A 14,057-nucleotide genomic window follows, 5' to 3' on the forward strand; every position below is an offset into this window, starting at 1 on the left:
TTCCCTCTGCCCCTCTCCCCCATTACCCTGCCCCATGCACTCCCTCTCTAAAATAAATAAATAAATCTTAAAAAAAAAATAAAAAGAATGTGTTATTACCACCCAGTGGGGAAAGTACCATGCTGGCAGAAAACAGAGGGTATTATGAAATCACAGAGAGCTTTTTCTAGGTTTCTTTGAGAGATGGGAGAAATATGGTGAGAATTCTGGGAAAAGCTGATTAGAATTTTGCAGTTGCTTCACAATTTAGTTCTGTCTTTTAATATTTGATCTAAGTCATCACGTCTGTGCTTGGCAAGCATGGGCTCATGTGTGCGTGAGCCCCACACTGCCTAACACAAGGGGTTGACAAATAGAGAGTACTCAGATATTTGATAAATCAACAAAAATTTACACACACGCACACACACACATTTAACCCACCAGAAACTGTCTTTAACTTTTTATTTTGTGCCTGTATTTCTCTCTCCAAACTTTGGAACACCTGCAGCTTCTCCAGCTGGGACCCAAGGGTGGAGGTTTCTCCTCAGTCTGGCTTACAAACCTTTCCACCAACACATGTGCCTTTGGGGCTATAACAGTTTCCAAGGGCTGCCGGAACCAGGGATCGCAAACGTGGTGGCTTATAACAACAGAAACTTACTCTCTCACAGACTGGACGCCTGACTGCTAAAGTCAAGTGGTTGGCAGGGCGATATTCCTTCCAAAGGCTCTGAGGAAGGATCCTCCTTGCTTCTTCCAGCTTCTGGTCACTACTCGGCTTGTGGTTGCATAACTTCATCTCTATTTCCGTCTTCACGAGGCTGTCTCTTCTGTGTGTCTGTGTCATCTCCTCTTCTGCCTAAGGATGTCTGTCAATAGATTTAGGGCCCAACCCCGATAGACCGTCATCTTGAATTCCTTAATGATATCTGTAAAGACTCTTTTTCCAAGTAAGGGCACACCCACCAATTCTGAGTGCGAGAAGGTGGGCATATCTTTTGGGGGCCACAATTCAATTCGCGACAGAGGCATCTCCAGCAGGGTCAGGACTAGGGTGAGGAGAGTGAGGCACTCGACTCAGGTGCAAAGTTTAAGGGAGTGCCAAAAAATCCCTAGTAATATAAGTAAATAACAAATTAATAATACGAAATAAATAATAAAAATAATTATTTTAACCAAATATTTCAAAAAGTCAAAATTAAGGCAGAAAGTAAATGCTGCAAAAATATGAAATTTCAAATAAAAACAGGATCAGTATTATCGATTTTGTTTCCTTTTAGGTCTCCACTATGGCTTAGCATTTCACTCCATTCCAGCAATAGCCCACGCCTCTGATCTGTAGTAAGGATGAGCTGAGCCAAATCCTCCATTTCCCCAGTCACAATTTCAATCACCCTTCCCAGAAACATTGCTCCAGGGAGCTTTACTCAGGAGACGAGGCTCACTATGCACTGGGCTTCCCGCTTCCAAAGCAGGCTTATTTGTCTTAGGAGCTGTGCAAACACCTCCTGAGAAGCTAATTAAAATGGAAACCCACGCTGCCAATTCTGGGAAGCCTCCAAATAAGCATCATGGGGCTGCCAGGAAGTGTTATTAATACACACACCCAACCTCTCACTCTGGTGGAAGGGGGGCAGAGGACTCTGAAGGACAAACTCTGAAAGGTGAGTGTGAGGTGAAAGTTTCTGAGCCCCACTGTGAAGCACAGCACAGAGCAAACTGGAGGTACTCAGTATATGTAGGAATGAATAGTGTTGCATGCTGAGTGGATGTGGTTGAAGAACAAGAATAAAGTGTATTTCTTGCTTCCCAGCACCACTAAGAAAGAAATGCTATATACACTTGATTTGTCTGCTATCACCAAAAGCTAAATCAATACCATTGACTGATTATTTAATGCTAAGTAATCAGTATGAAATTATAACCAGTGAAAAAGTGTAATAAAAAATATGATCACATTGCAAAATATTTAAAAATACATAGCAAAACAAATTTTAAAACATAGAAACAGACAAGAGAAAACAGGCCGGAACTATAAGAAAAACAGAGACTTAAGGGCATAAAGATAGACTTTCCCAAGTGGCAATGCAGACTCTACTCCTGGGTGGAAAGACTCAATATCCCAGTGATATAAATTAACCTCAGATTCGCAAATGAACTTAATGTAATTTCAAAAAAGAATCAATGCTGGTTTGGGGGGGGAATTTAACAAACTGATTTCAAAATTCATCTAAAAGATCAAAGTAGGGGCACCTGGGTGGCTTAGTCAGTTGAGTGACCGACTCTTGGTTTCAGTTCAGGTCATGATCTCGGGGTCCTGGGATTGAACCCCACATCAGACTCGACACTCAGTGCGGAGTCTGCTTGTCCCTCTCCCTCTTCTCCTCACCCTGGCTCTCTCTCTCTCAAATAAATAAATATCATCTTTAAAAGATAAATAAATAAATAATCAAAACAATGAGAACAGCTGAAGATCTTTTGAAAGAACAAATTATGGATAACGTGAACTTCCACGTAATTAAAATTAATTGTAAAACTATAAGTGTGGCACAGGACAGTGTTACAGGATAAGAAGATGGACAGATGTAATAGACAGAAAGCCTAGAAACTGAACTTCCTATATATGGGTCTTTAATGCGTGGTGTCATATATATCATATCAAATCATCTTTAAAAAGAAGGCTTGATTAATATTGTTCAAACCTAGAGGTATTTATTATTAGAGAAAAATAGATTCTCATTTTATATTGTTTACAAATAAATTTAAATTGGTTATAGAGTTAAAGGTAGAAGTGAATTATATGAAATTATGGGAGACTACCTTATCTCTAGGAAGAGATAGATTTTCTAAGCATAAAAACAAAGAAAGAAACTTCAAAGAAAAGATTGATCAGTTTTTCTCCATAAATATTAAAATACGTGTGTTAAAAGTCACCATAAACCAAGGTAAAGGAAGCAATAAATGTAGAAAATATAGGCCACATATATGAAAAGAGAGGAATATAATACCTTCTATGATAGGCTTCCCCAAAATCAATAAAGGTTCTCAAAAATCAATAAGAAAGGGAAAAGATGGGTATTCAAAAAAATTAGTGAGGCTCATAGAGAGTTCATTTAAAAAAGAAATTAAGTGGCCAATTATTATGTAAAAATATTAGCTTAACAAAAAAAATGCAAATTAAAGTAACAGTGAGAAACCATTTCTCAAGTGGACAAAATTATCTTAAAAAATCAAACCTAATACTCCAGTGACATTCACGTTCACATTCTCACATACTCACTTCTGGGTGAAGTATCAACTAATACAAGTCTTCTGAAAGTGATTTGGGTACTATACTGCAAAAGCCTAAAAATGATTCTAATTCTTTAATTTAGTAATTCTATTTTTAACTGAAATTGAGGAAGGAAATGATTTAAGTATACACGTAGGTTTATAGGTAACATAGTCACTATAGTATTAATTATATTGGCAAAAAAAGCTTAAAACAGTCTCAATGTCCAACAACATAAAGACAAACGATGGGCTTTTACGATGCCATTAAAATAATTTTTTGAATAATATTTAATTATATATGCTAGTATACTTTGGGTTATATTTATTGAAAAGTATGTAATAAATATGTAAAACAAGCAAGCACATAAACACACAAAGGCATACTACAAGGAAAAGAATAGCTAACACCAACACGTTATTTTTAGGCTTTTCTGAGGCCTAAGTTTTTGACTGGCTTGTGTTTTGCACTTTCCCACATACTCCACCATTAGAACACATTATTTTATAATCACAAAAGAAAAAAGAATAAAAAACATGCTTAAGAGACTTCATCCCCAGCTCCTAGGATGTCAACACTTGAAAGAGCACTAGCGAGAACCTGACCCATTTCCTTTGTTTTTCAGATAAAGAAAACAAAACCCCAAAAGGCTAGCCGATTGGAAAGGCCAAGTGTTCTTTGTAAGGCCAGCAGCTGTGGGTCCAAACCCCGGACTATCTCAGAGGATCCCTTTGCAGTCATGCAAAAGGAGGACCCACCTGCCTATGGTACTCTTGGGGACGTGGAAGGCCAATGGCAATTCTTCCACTCATCTTCAGCTCTGGCCATTTCTGCTTTAGAGAGTGGAGGCTTTGCTGCCCAAGACAGCAACCCTCACCCACCAAAATCCTTAAGCAGATTCTGAATTCCTCTGCCCAGAACCTGGGAGGCTCCCTACATATTTCAGAATTGAAGGAACTGAGGGAACCTGGGAAGTCTACCCATCTCACATCCAAATAGACCATGGTCCTCCACTCCTGCCCTGATACCAAAAGTATGTGTTGTGGGTGGAGGTGGTGGTGTCATTTCCGTAGACTACAATGGGGACGGCAGAGTCGTGCCGTGTGGTGGCTGTGGTCTGGATGGACGTGGAGTGTGCCATTTAGAGAGGGCAGCAGTGGGAAGGCTTGGCAAACAGAGAAGTGTGTGTGGGAAGGCCCAGAGTTTTGACGTGCACGATGAATAGTCCAGCAGCATGGGATGCCTGAGGGTGGGAGGTGATGGCATCCAGCGTGCCTGGATGCAAGAATGCCCTGAAGACGGTGCAGAGGGGGGCTGTGGGAAGTCAAGAGCAGAGTAGGCAATGGGAAGGAAGGAGTAGGAACTGAGCAAAGCAGGGCCTAGCCCCTGACAGGATGAGCAATGCCCAAGAGTAGGGCAAGCTGGCCCAGCAGAGAATTAGAAGCTCACCCTGGAGGGGACCAGAGCCAGATTCCTTCGCTGCCCCCAGGCCCAGGCCCAGCCAGCCTGGACCTCCTCTGTGGGAGCGTCTGGATTGCCGGGACCATATTCCTGCCCTTGCTGTACATTTCCTCTCATGTGACGGACAGTGGACAGCTAACAGGAGATCTGTGGTTTCAAACGAAAAGGGTGAGGCTGAGGCTGAGCTAAAGCTAACCCGAGAGAGGAAGTAGCAGAACTTTGCTGAGAAGAGACTTCAGCTGTGAGAAAAGTCTTCCAGAAATGCTGAAAGGAGGCCTGGTCCACAGCTGCCAGCTCAGTTCATGGATGACGGACCCGCCTGGGTGGTGGGGAGCCTTCGTTCACGTCCCACTCCACCACCTCCTAGCTGTCATGGGCAAGATCCTTATCCTTGCCAAGACTCAGTTTTCTCACATGTAAAATGGGGATGAGCAGTGCCTACCTCACAGGGTTATGGAGAAGATAAAAGGATATATTGCGTAGAGCACAAATATCACTGAATTATTATTAACTCTTCCTTCTCTTTACATCTACTTGGGGCCCAGATCCATTATTTGCATTTATATTAAAAGAGTGAGGAAAAGGGTAAGGAAACAGCTGCTTTGTGAGTCTCTGCTTCATGCTTTGCACTAATTACCCTCTTAGTCTTCCCCAAGGTGCCCCAGGAGGGCATTAAGGTCTCTCACTGGCAGATAAGTTGTAACTCAGGGAAGTGAAGTCACTTGTGTGAGATGCTAAACTAACTTGAGGCAGAAAAAGAATTCTGTTCGCCTCCAAAATTCCTGTCTGTCCCACCAGCCCGTGTTGCAGTCCCCAGCCCCAATCTCCACAAGCTCAGAGCCTCCCTCCCCTAAACACATGCTGCCATGGGAACAGGGGTCCTCGCCCCTCCGTCGGTGCAGACCTGGAACATGGCCCTTGTTTTACTGGCCATGGTGACCCAGACCAGGACACAGCCAGATGTACCACCCCTGGGCTCAGGACTGTTGTGGGTCACGGGCACCCATTAGATGCCACGCCCAGGGTCCCCTGCCCAGCAAAACATGGCAACTCAGGGGAAAACACTGATCAGAAAAATCTGTGTGTGAGTCTATCCCCTAGGGATTTTCTGGGGTTGGAGGAAGCCTGTCAGGGTATAAAGAATCCAGAGGGATGAGGGGCTGGGAACTATTTTAACGAGGTCAGATCACATGGGGTGGAGTGAATCGGGAGGCGGGGGCTTCCTCACACGGCGCATCCTACCACACTCTGACATGGCTCAGCCTTTTTACTCTACAGAGTAGGAAACTGAGGCTCACACATGCCAGATATGACAGGATAGAGCTGGGCTTGCCATGCTTGGAGATTTTAGTTCCAATTCCAGTTTATTTACTTACGTTGCTGAGTGATGAGGGCAAATGGCTTTACTCCTGGCAGAGCACAGCTACCGCTCCCTCCGACTGAGTGCTGACAAAGGACCGGGCCCCGTCTGGAGCTCCAAACACTCACCATCCCACCGCATCCTCAGAACCATCATAGGACGTGGAAGCCGTTCTTTCTTTTCTCTCGGGGATGAGACGGAGGCACTCTGCAGACTCAAACCCCTTCTGGTAGGGCTCAGAGTGCTCCGTCTATGTCCCGGGGCCACCTTGGGCAGATCCTTCTCCTTCACGGAGCAAGGCGACTCTTGGCAATCAAAGGGCCAATGTTGGAAATTTCTTTTGTTCTTTTGAAAACCAGCACTCGGGGGCGCCTGGGTGGCTCAGTTGGTTGAGCGACTGCCTTCGGCTCAGGTCGTGATCCTGGAGTCAAGGGATCGAGTCCCGCATCGGGCTCCCTGCTCAGCGGGGAGTCTGCTTCTCCCTCTGACCCTCCTCCCTCTCATGCTCTCTGTCTTTCATTCTCTCTCTCTCAAATAAATGAATAAAATCTTTAAAAAAAAAAAAGAAAGAAAGAAAGAAAACCAGCACTCGGGATGATGCTGTATGAGGAGGTTCCCAGAGAGACATTCATGATGGTTCTGAAGGGCAGGGGAAGCACGGCTGGGCTCTGTTCGCTAAACTCAATCACCGAGACCCTCTCCCATTCAAAGGAACAGAGCCCCCCTCCCCTGGGCTGGGCTCTGCATTTCCGGAACCTTGAGCTTTGCTCTCCAAGAGCCTCAGCTGTGTTGAAACTCTGTAGAATTCAGGGGAAATCTGTGCCAGGTCAGAGCTTGTGCAGTTATGCCTCTGGGAGTTTCCAGCTTTGTGTGGGCTCAATGTCAACAAAGTTTTGTCCGATAAACTCGAGAGCTCAAGCGCCAAAGTTCTCTTTACTGTGCCCAGGTTACTGGTGAGGAAACTCAAAGGTTTCACTTTTATAAAAGAAAGAGAAATTGCCCAGCCTGGTTGTCATGAGAGGAAAGAGCCAACATTGGTCTTAGCTCAGTGTGTGCAGGGGTTTTTACATTCCTTATCCGTCTTGGCTCTCACCCCAGAGGCAGGGGGGGTTATCCCCGTTTCAGACAAGAAAGAATTGAGTTGGCCAAGGTCACCCGACCAATAGTGAAACCGGGAGTTTTTTGTTTTTTTTTTTTTCTTTTCAAAGCCCAAGATCTTCTCACTGCCTATGATTTCTTGCTAATTCTCTGGCCAAGAGATGCTATCGTGTATGGTCTAAGAGCTTAAAGCAACTGTTTGGGTCTAAGTCCTGGCCCAGGAAGGATGAGCTGTGTGACTTCGGGTAAGTTACTTGATCTCTCTGACACTCCGTTTCCTCGTATGTAAAATGAGGCTGACAGTCCTAGAACTTGCTTTCTAGGGCTCTTGCGAGTTTAAATGGGCTCATATGGGAGGAATGTTTAGAACCATGTGCCATGACATAATATCGGCTATTTTAATCATATAACTTGAGTGAAGAAATGCACTGTTGTTTTACCAAGTATGTACTGTACTCTGGGGGAAGGAAGAATTCCTATACAAGGCAGTGTCCTTCCTAGGCAGGTGCCTCAGATTCACTTATCCTCCTGTATCTCCACAGCAATCTTACGAGTGAGGGATTTTACAGACAAGGACATTGAAGAACAGAGAAGTTAAGTCACAGGACAAACGTTGCATAGCAACAGAGTATTGGGGATGGGATTCAAACCCCAGCCTGACTCCAGCACTTTACCTTCTCCTTCATCTCTCTGCCCACCGCCTTTCGGGAAATGGAGCAGCCCAGCAAGAGAGCACATGTGTGCGTGCATGTGACATGGGGCAAGTCAGGGAAGGGGGAGATGCCATCTGACTAGTGTTGCCTCATTTCACAAATGCATTATTTCCTGACAGGTCCTCTGCACATTTATTATGGTTAATATTTCAAATTTTGTATTTTAAATATAAAGAAAGCTGGAAATTCAGGGACTCCTGTACTGATTTGAAACTTCAAGACATTGGTCTGTACTTAATTTGGTTGTTTATTTGTTTGCCCACATTGTGCCACACACTGGGGCTACGGAAGTAAATGGAGACGTGATAGAATTGATTACATATTGACACAATGAATGCACATTCCCAAACCATGATAAGCTCCATGAAAGAAAGTTCTATAATGCCAAAGGGATGGATGAGGGTCTGGCTTGATCTAACTGGGGCTCAAGAGGTCTAAAGGAAGGAGAGAAGTTAACCAGGTAAGGAAGGAGGGGATAAATATTACAGAGAAGGAACGGCATGTGCAAAGGCCCTGAGGGAGAAGGGAGAATCGACGATTTAAGGAACTAAAAGTTTCCCACTGTGTGTAGAGGACAGAAAAAGAGGGAGATAGGGATTCACGTTGAAGTTGTAAAGAAAGGAAGGAACCAGAGTATATAAAACACTGGTGAGCACATAGCATCTGTCTTAGTTCTAAGAAAATGGAAAGGGATTTAGTTTTAAAAATTAAGAGTTTTGATAGATGCTGTAAAAATTCTGTTTAGGATATGGTTACTACAACAGTATCCATCATATCATGAAAGGATGACACATAGTCTTCAACTTGCCTGCCAACTCTGAAGGGTAATTAGTGGCCATGGGAATAAGGTGCTGAGGACTTTGTGGGTGTATCTGGATCCAGTGGGAATAAGTATCACTGTCCATTAATGACGTAGGCCTAGGATGGCCTGGAGCTAGCTGTTCCGACTGAGGCCGCAGAAAGCACAGTGGCTCAGACTCCAGACTCACCCGGGTTTGGATCGCAACTTGCTTTCTGTCAGAACTCAGGCAGTTTATTTAATAAGTCAGAATCTCAGCTCCCCAAGCTGTAAAATAGACATAGCAGTATCTTCCTAAAGGGGTTTGTGAGGATTCTAGGAATTAAAATGGTAAACAATCCAGCACATTACAGACTCCATAATAATAAACTTCCTTAGCATGTAAAGGAAATTTGGAAGCATACTTGTGGAATGACAAAAATTGAAATTTACCTTAAAGTGAATAGGAAGGAAACTACAGAAAGGCCAATTTACTTCACCTTTTCACAACAGATTTGTGACCCGGTTTCTGCGTACTGTTCAAATGCAGCACGGGGAGCTGACAGCCCACACGTAGGCTCCATTGACTCACACTTCCAGGGCACAGAGCAATGTTTTGGAGAAGACAACTTGGCTTCAGGAATGAATGCTGTGCAGTAGCCTTTTATGGAAGCGACCAAGTGGGCTGGTGTGTGTTCCTCCGTCATTTACCGTGTTTGATAAATGGGCTAGTGGCCCGTTCACCTCAGCAGTAAGAGGACGTAAACTGAGGCAAGATTGACCCGACAGACATTAGACCCTGCAGTGTCCACCCAGGGGGCTGGCAGAAAGGCAGGGATCAGGAACCGATGGGATGACTCAAACACACCGAGAGGGTAAGAGGGTTGGGATGCTGAAGAGGAAGAGAGGATTTGTGAGGAGGACTTCTTCAGAGAGAGCTGAGTGGGCTTTCCACGCCAGGTCCTCCCAAGGTTAGTGTGGCTTGTGGCATTCTGGCACGGTGCCAGGCCCAGAATTGCTATTCAACAAGCAGTTGTGGAACGGATAACTTATGACACATGAATATAACCTGGAACAGACACGAAATACAGGAAAGGAGCATAAAGACTTTTTAATGAGCCTTGAGCCCCCAAATACATATTAATCAGAACCCACAGGGCTGAGAAAGCTCACAGGTATGATTTTTTTTTAATAATCTCTGACAAGTAGGGAGCAAGGTCCTAGAAAACTGAAAAAGAGGCAACACTTCTTATTTTCAAAAAGCTGAGCTTCAGAAATGATAAACCTGTGCCATTAATATGGGCAAAGCCCTAGAGCATATTTCTAAATGTTCTGGCACGAAAACAGTGCTCGCTAGCAACCGGAACTTGTCTGATAGGGTTATTGGAGTAGCCCGATCAGGAACATGCCAGAAATAATGTTTACTGAATTTAGGGGGAGATTGGACATCTCGGTTCATTGCAGGAGGGTGGGCACAATGCTAAGACAGGGTCATAGCTGATAACCACCTTACTCACTGTCATTCAGGGCTTATTAGTCTAGACAAGTATCCCTAGACTCATGATGTAGGGTTGTGGTTCTCAGTCCTGGCCAACTGTTAGGATAAACGGGGGAACTTTTAAAACACATCAGTATGTGGCCCTACCCTCAGAGATTCAGGTTTCATTTGTGTGGAGTGGACATCAGTCATTTGTATATTTCAAAGCCTCCCTCATGTTCTAATGTACGAAGATTTAGCACCATCAGTGTTCTATTTTTGGCCATAGCCTTTACAATATATTTTTAAGGAATATATTGAATGAAGATGGAGAAGCCACCTGTGTTGCAGCTGTCGATAAGTCAAAAATAGGAAGTGATAGAATTTAGTTTAAAATAAGCAAATAAAAACCGTCAGTAAGTTAGAAAAATCAGTAAAGACACTAAGAAAATAAAATGTCTTGTTACAGAGATACTGTGTGAATTCAATGAGTTAACACATGTAAAGAGCTTACAGCGGAATTGGGCCCATGGTTGGTGTGCTCAGGGCAGCTATTCCATCCAATCCTCTTACCCTATGAGGTCAGTACTATCTCCATGTTGGAAAGACTGAGGCCCAAAGAAAGTGCACCTTTCCAGCCCAACTAACTTTTGTTGGTGTTAAATTTGATTTTAGGGCTTAAAGGGGTGCTGGAAATTACTCCACACATTTTAGAAAGGGAAACTGAGGTTCAGACAGGTTAACCTGCACAAGGGCACATAGAAAGTCGTAAAGCCAGGACTTGGAGGTAAGTGTGTTTGAAGAAGAAGAAAGAGAAGGAGGAGGAGGAGGAAGAGGAGAAGAAAAAAAGAAGAAAAGAGGAAGAAAAAGAAAAAGAAGGAGGAGGAGGAGGGAGAAAGGAAGAGAGGCAGGCAGGTAATTAGGGCCCTCTCCAGAGCAAGAGAAATCTGAGAAAGTCCTGGCTTATCCCACAGAAATGGAATGCATTAGTAGGGAGTTCAGGCTCTGGAAACCCCCCAGGAACTGCCTGAGAAATGCTCACAAAGAGGTCCTTCTGGATTCTCACAGGCAATGCTGGATTTTTCACTGCCATCCTGAGACCACCCTAAGGGTGGTCCTTCTCTTCACAGCCCCGTACCTGTATTTAAAGAGGTGAGCTCCCACATCAAGGACACATCAATGGCAGGAGTTGAAGTTTGTTTTCATTGGCATGGGAGAATCCTGGCCCGGAGATATGGAGAAGGACATAGAAGGTGTTTTATAACAAAACACCAAACATTTGACAAGGAGAGAGTTCAGAAGGATTCTCTAATATACATCATGGCTAGCTCTTGCCCCCACTTGCTCATGAGGACCTCTAGGTCCCAGAGAGCGTGTTCCAGTGACTGGGAGTCCCCAGGTAGGTTCCTGCATGTACTCATGAACAAGTTTTATTTGCCACCACATTGCTTCTACCCCAGTTTTCTTCTTCTGTTCCAGCATCTCCATTCCATGGGATTTCAGTCCATGTGAGGAAGTGAGCACGGGGATTAAAGGAGATGATACAACACCAGACACACAGTTATGGTTTAAGAGTTGGTATTGCTGCTTCTTTTTTCCTCCTTCACTTCTTACCCATAAAATAAGTGTATTGTGATAAATAAATATCTGTTATAACACTTTAGGAATACATCAAGATTATATTTTAAAAATTAGATGGGGACACCTGGCTGACTCAGTTGGTAGAGCATGAGACTCTTAATCTCAGGGTACTGAGTTCAAGCCCTATGTTGAGCACAGAGCTTACTTTAAAAAAAAAGACACAAAACAATGAAATGATACATAGCAAGCACCCAACAAATAAAAGTGTTGTAATATTAGCATCAATATTGGAGAAAAGCAACTCTGCTGGTTTTTTCTGCCAACTTAACCTAGATGCCCACAGGAATCAAGAGGGACTAGTAGAAGCTAGTTTGGAATACTGAAAACGAAAGATAGTCCTTTTCTGTCAATGATGCTGATTCAGACTTTAAATGTAGGAGGATTACCCTGTCAGGAAGCCAGAGCATTCCCAGGCATGAGTCGCTGCATGTTACAGGGGCTCCTCAGCTGACTCCTTGGACACTTGACCTGAAAGCCCCGAGACCCCAGACTCCTCCACCTACACCTCTCAGCTCTAGCCAGCTGGGAGAATGGGGATAAAGATCGCAGTTGCTAAGGGGGTACAGGATGAGGGTTAGGGCCTGAGCTAAATCCTCTAGATACGTGACCTCACTTAGGCCACACAGCAACCTGTGAAGCCAAAACTCTTACTATCATGCCAATTTTACAGAAAGGGAAAGAAACATTCAAAGGAGTTAAAGAGCACGCCCAAGGCAGAGTCAGTTTTCCGATTGCAAGACACGTCCTTAACTCCTTTGGACACCTCAGAAATCTCTGGCAGATACTCTCTATCCAGTCCTGCAGGAAGGGTTTCCTCCTCTGCTCATTTGCTCTGACTCAAAAACCATCCCCATCCCTTGGCCTCCCAGGACTTGAGTCAGGGTGTTTTCCCTCTCCTGGGAGTCTTTGTGAAGGACGAATTTAGCTTTCTGGCTCCACACCTTGGCTTCTGCAGCACACAGAGGACTCATGACTCTGAGCACTGGGTCCCTAGCGACAGTATGTGTAAATACCAGACGCAGCTGTGGCTTCTTTTGCACACACTGTTCTTGGAGGGGCTGAGCACACTCTCCCCTTTTGGGTACTGAAATGACATCTGGGGATCATCCTGCATGGGTCAAGATGCCTATTCCTCTGCAGAAAAAAAACAGGCTCCCCCCACCATTCCTGGTGTAGAAATGCCTCATGTTAGGGAGAGAACAGACAGCAAGTGTTAGTGCTGCTGGATTGGGCAGGCTCTCCCATTCCAGATGATTCTCACAGTCTCCTCTCTCTGGATTGGAGGCAGCACCTACCAAAGCCTGTATCTCCTGCTGGCAAGATGGTACAGTCTTAGCAGAACCTACACATAGCATTTTGGAGAAGAAACCTTGATCAATCCTCTAGGCTTGAGGCAGGAATTTTCTTCCGTGTTTCTATGTAGACCTTGGAGAGGCATATCTGATAGAGACATATCTGCACTATGTGTGCCTCAAGCTCCAAAATCTCACATCAGCTGCACGAGATGAGGTCTGCCACTTACTTGAATCCTCATGTCCTTCTAGAAAATATTTGCCTTACTCCCACATTATTTTTGAGATTTTCATAGAGAATTCTCTAGAGTCTATATTAAAGATTTCCTGATAGGGGCGCCTGGGTGGCTCAGTCGTTAAGCGTCTGCCTTCGGCTCAGGTCATGGTCCCAGGGTCCTGGGATCGAGCCCCGTGTCGGGCTCCCTGCCCGGCAGGAAGCCTGCTTCTCCCTCTCCCACTCCCCCTGCTTGTGTTCCTGCTCTCGCTATCTCTCTCTCTGTCAAATAAATAAATAAAATATTAAAAAAAAAATAAAGATTTCCTGATAACCTTGATCTTCCTCTGTAATATATCCCAGTTTCTTGTCATCTAACCCAAATACAGCAAGACAAAAAATGTTGAGCTCAGAGAAACTGACTAAGATCACCCAAATTGCCATTGGTCAGGTCACCTGGAAACAGCCTCTGTGAGGCGGATTTGTACCCAGATGTTTCTTGGAGAGTGCTCATGGAGCAACATCTATAAGGGAATGAGAGAAGTGGAACTGAGCAGGGGGAGAGGTAGAATTACAGTGAAACAGAGGATCCACCTGATCTCACGTGAGAGTCTGAAGCTGGGCTGGTCTTTCAGAGGGGTCCTAAATTAGCCTCTCTGTACTTTGTACCTCTACATGGCCCAGGTGGGGGGGGAGCCTGTAAGTTCAGATGAGGCAGTTACCTTTGGCTGAGAGTAATTCTCCAAGAGGAAGTCAGTCATCAGCTGTCC

The 14,057-nt window shown here is 44.4% G+C and overlaps 1 long non-coding RNA gene across 1 annotated transcript; it reads right to left on the bottom strand.

Annotated features, from left to right (window-relative positions):
* Positions 1 to 430: 430 nt before the first annotated feature.
* Positions 431 to 6,808, bottom strand: LOC145721287 (uncharacterized). The gene is made up of 2 exons (XR_014144908.1): positions 6,091 to 6,808; positions 431 to 1,094 (listed from the first exon to the last, which is right to left on the bottom strand). It is a non-coding gene; the product is annotated as an uncharacterized LOC145721287 (long non-coding RNA).
* Positions 6,809 to 14,057: the final 7,249 nt, after the last annotated feature.

The sequence above is a fragment of the Leptonychotes weddellii genome, chromosome 4, assembly GCF_054177405.1.
Source record: "Leptonychotes weddellii isolate Sample4059 chromosome 4, ASM5417740v2, whole genome shotgun sequence".
Classification (NCBI taxonomy): domain Eukaryota; kingdom Metazoa; phylum Chordata; class Mammalia; order Carnivora; family Phocidae; genus Leptonychotes; species Leptonychotes weddellii.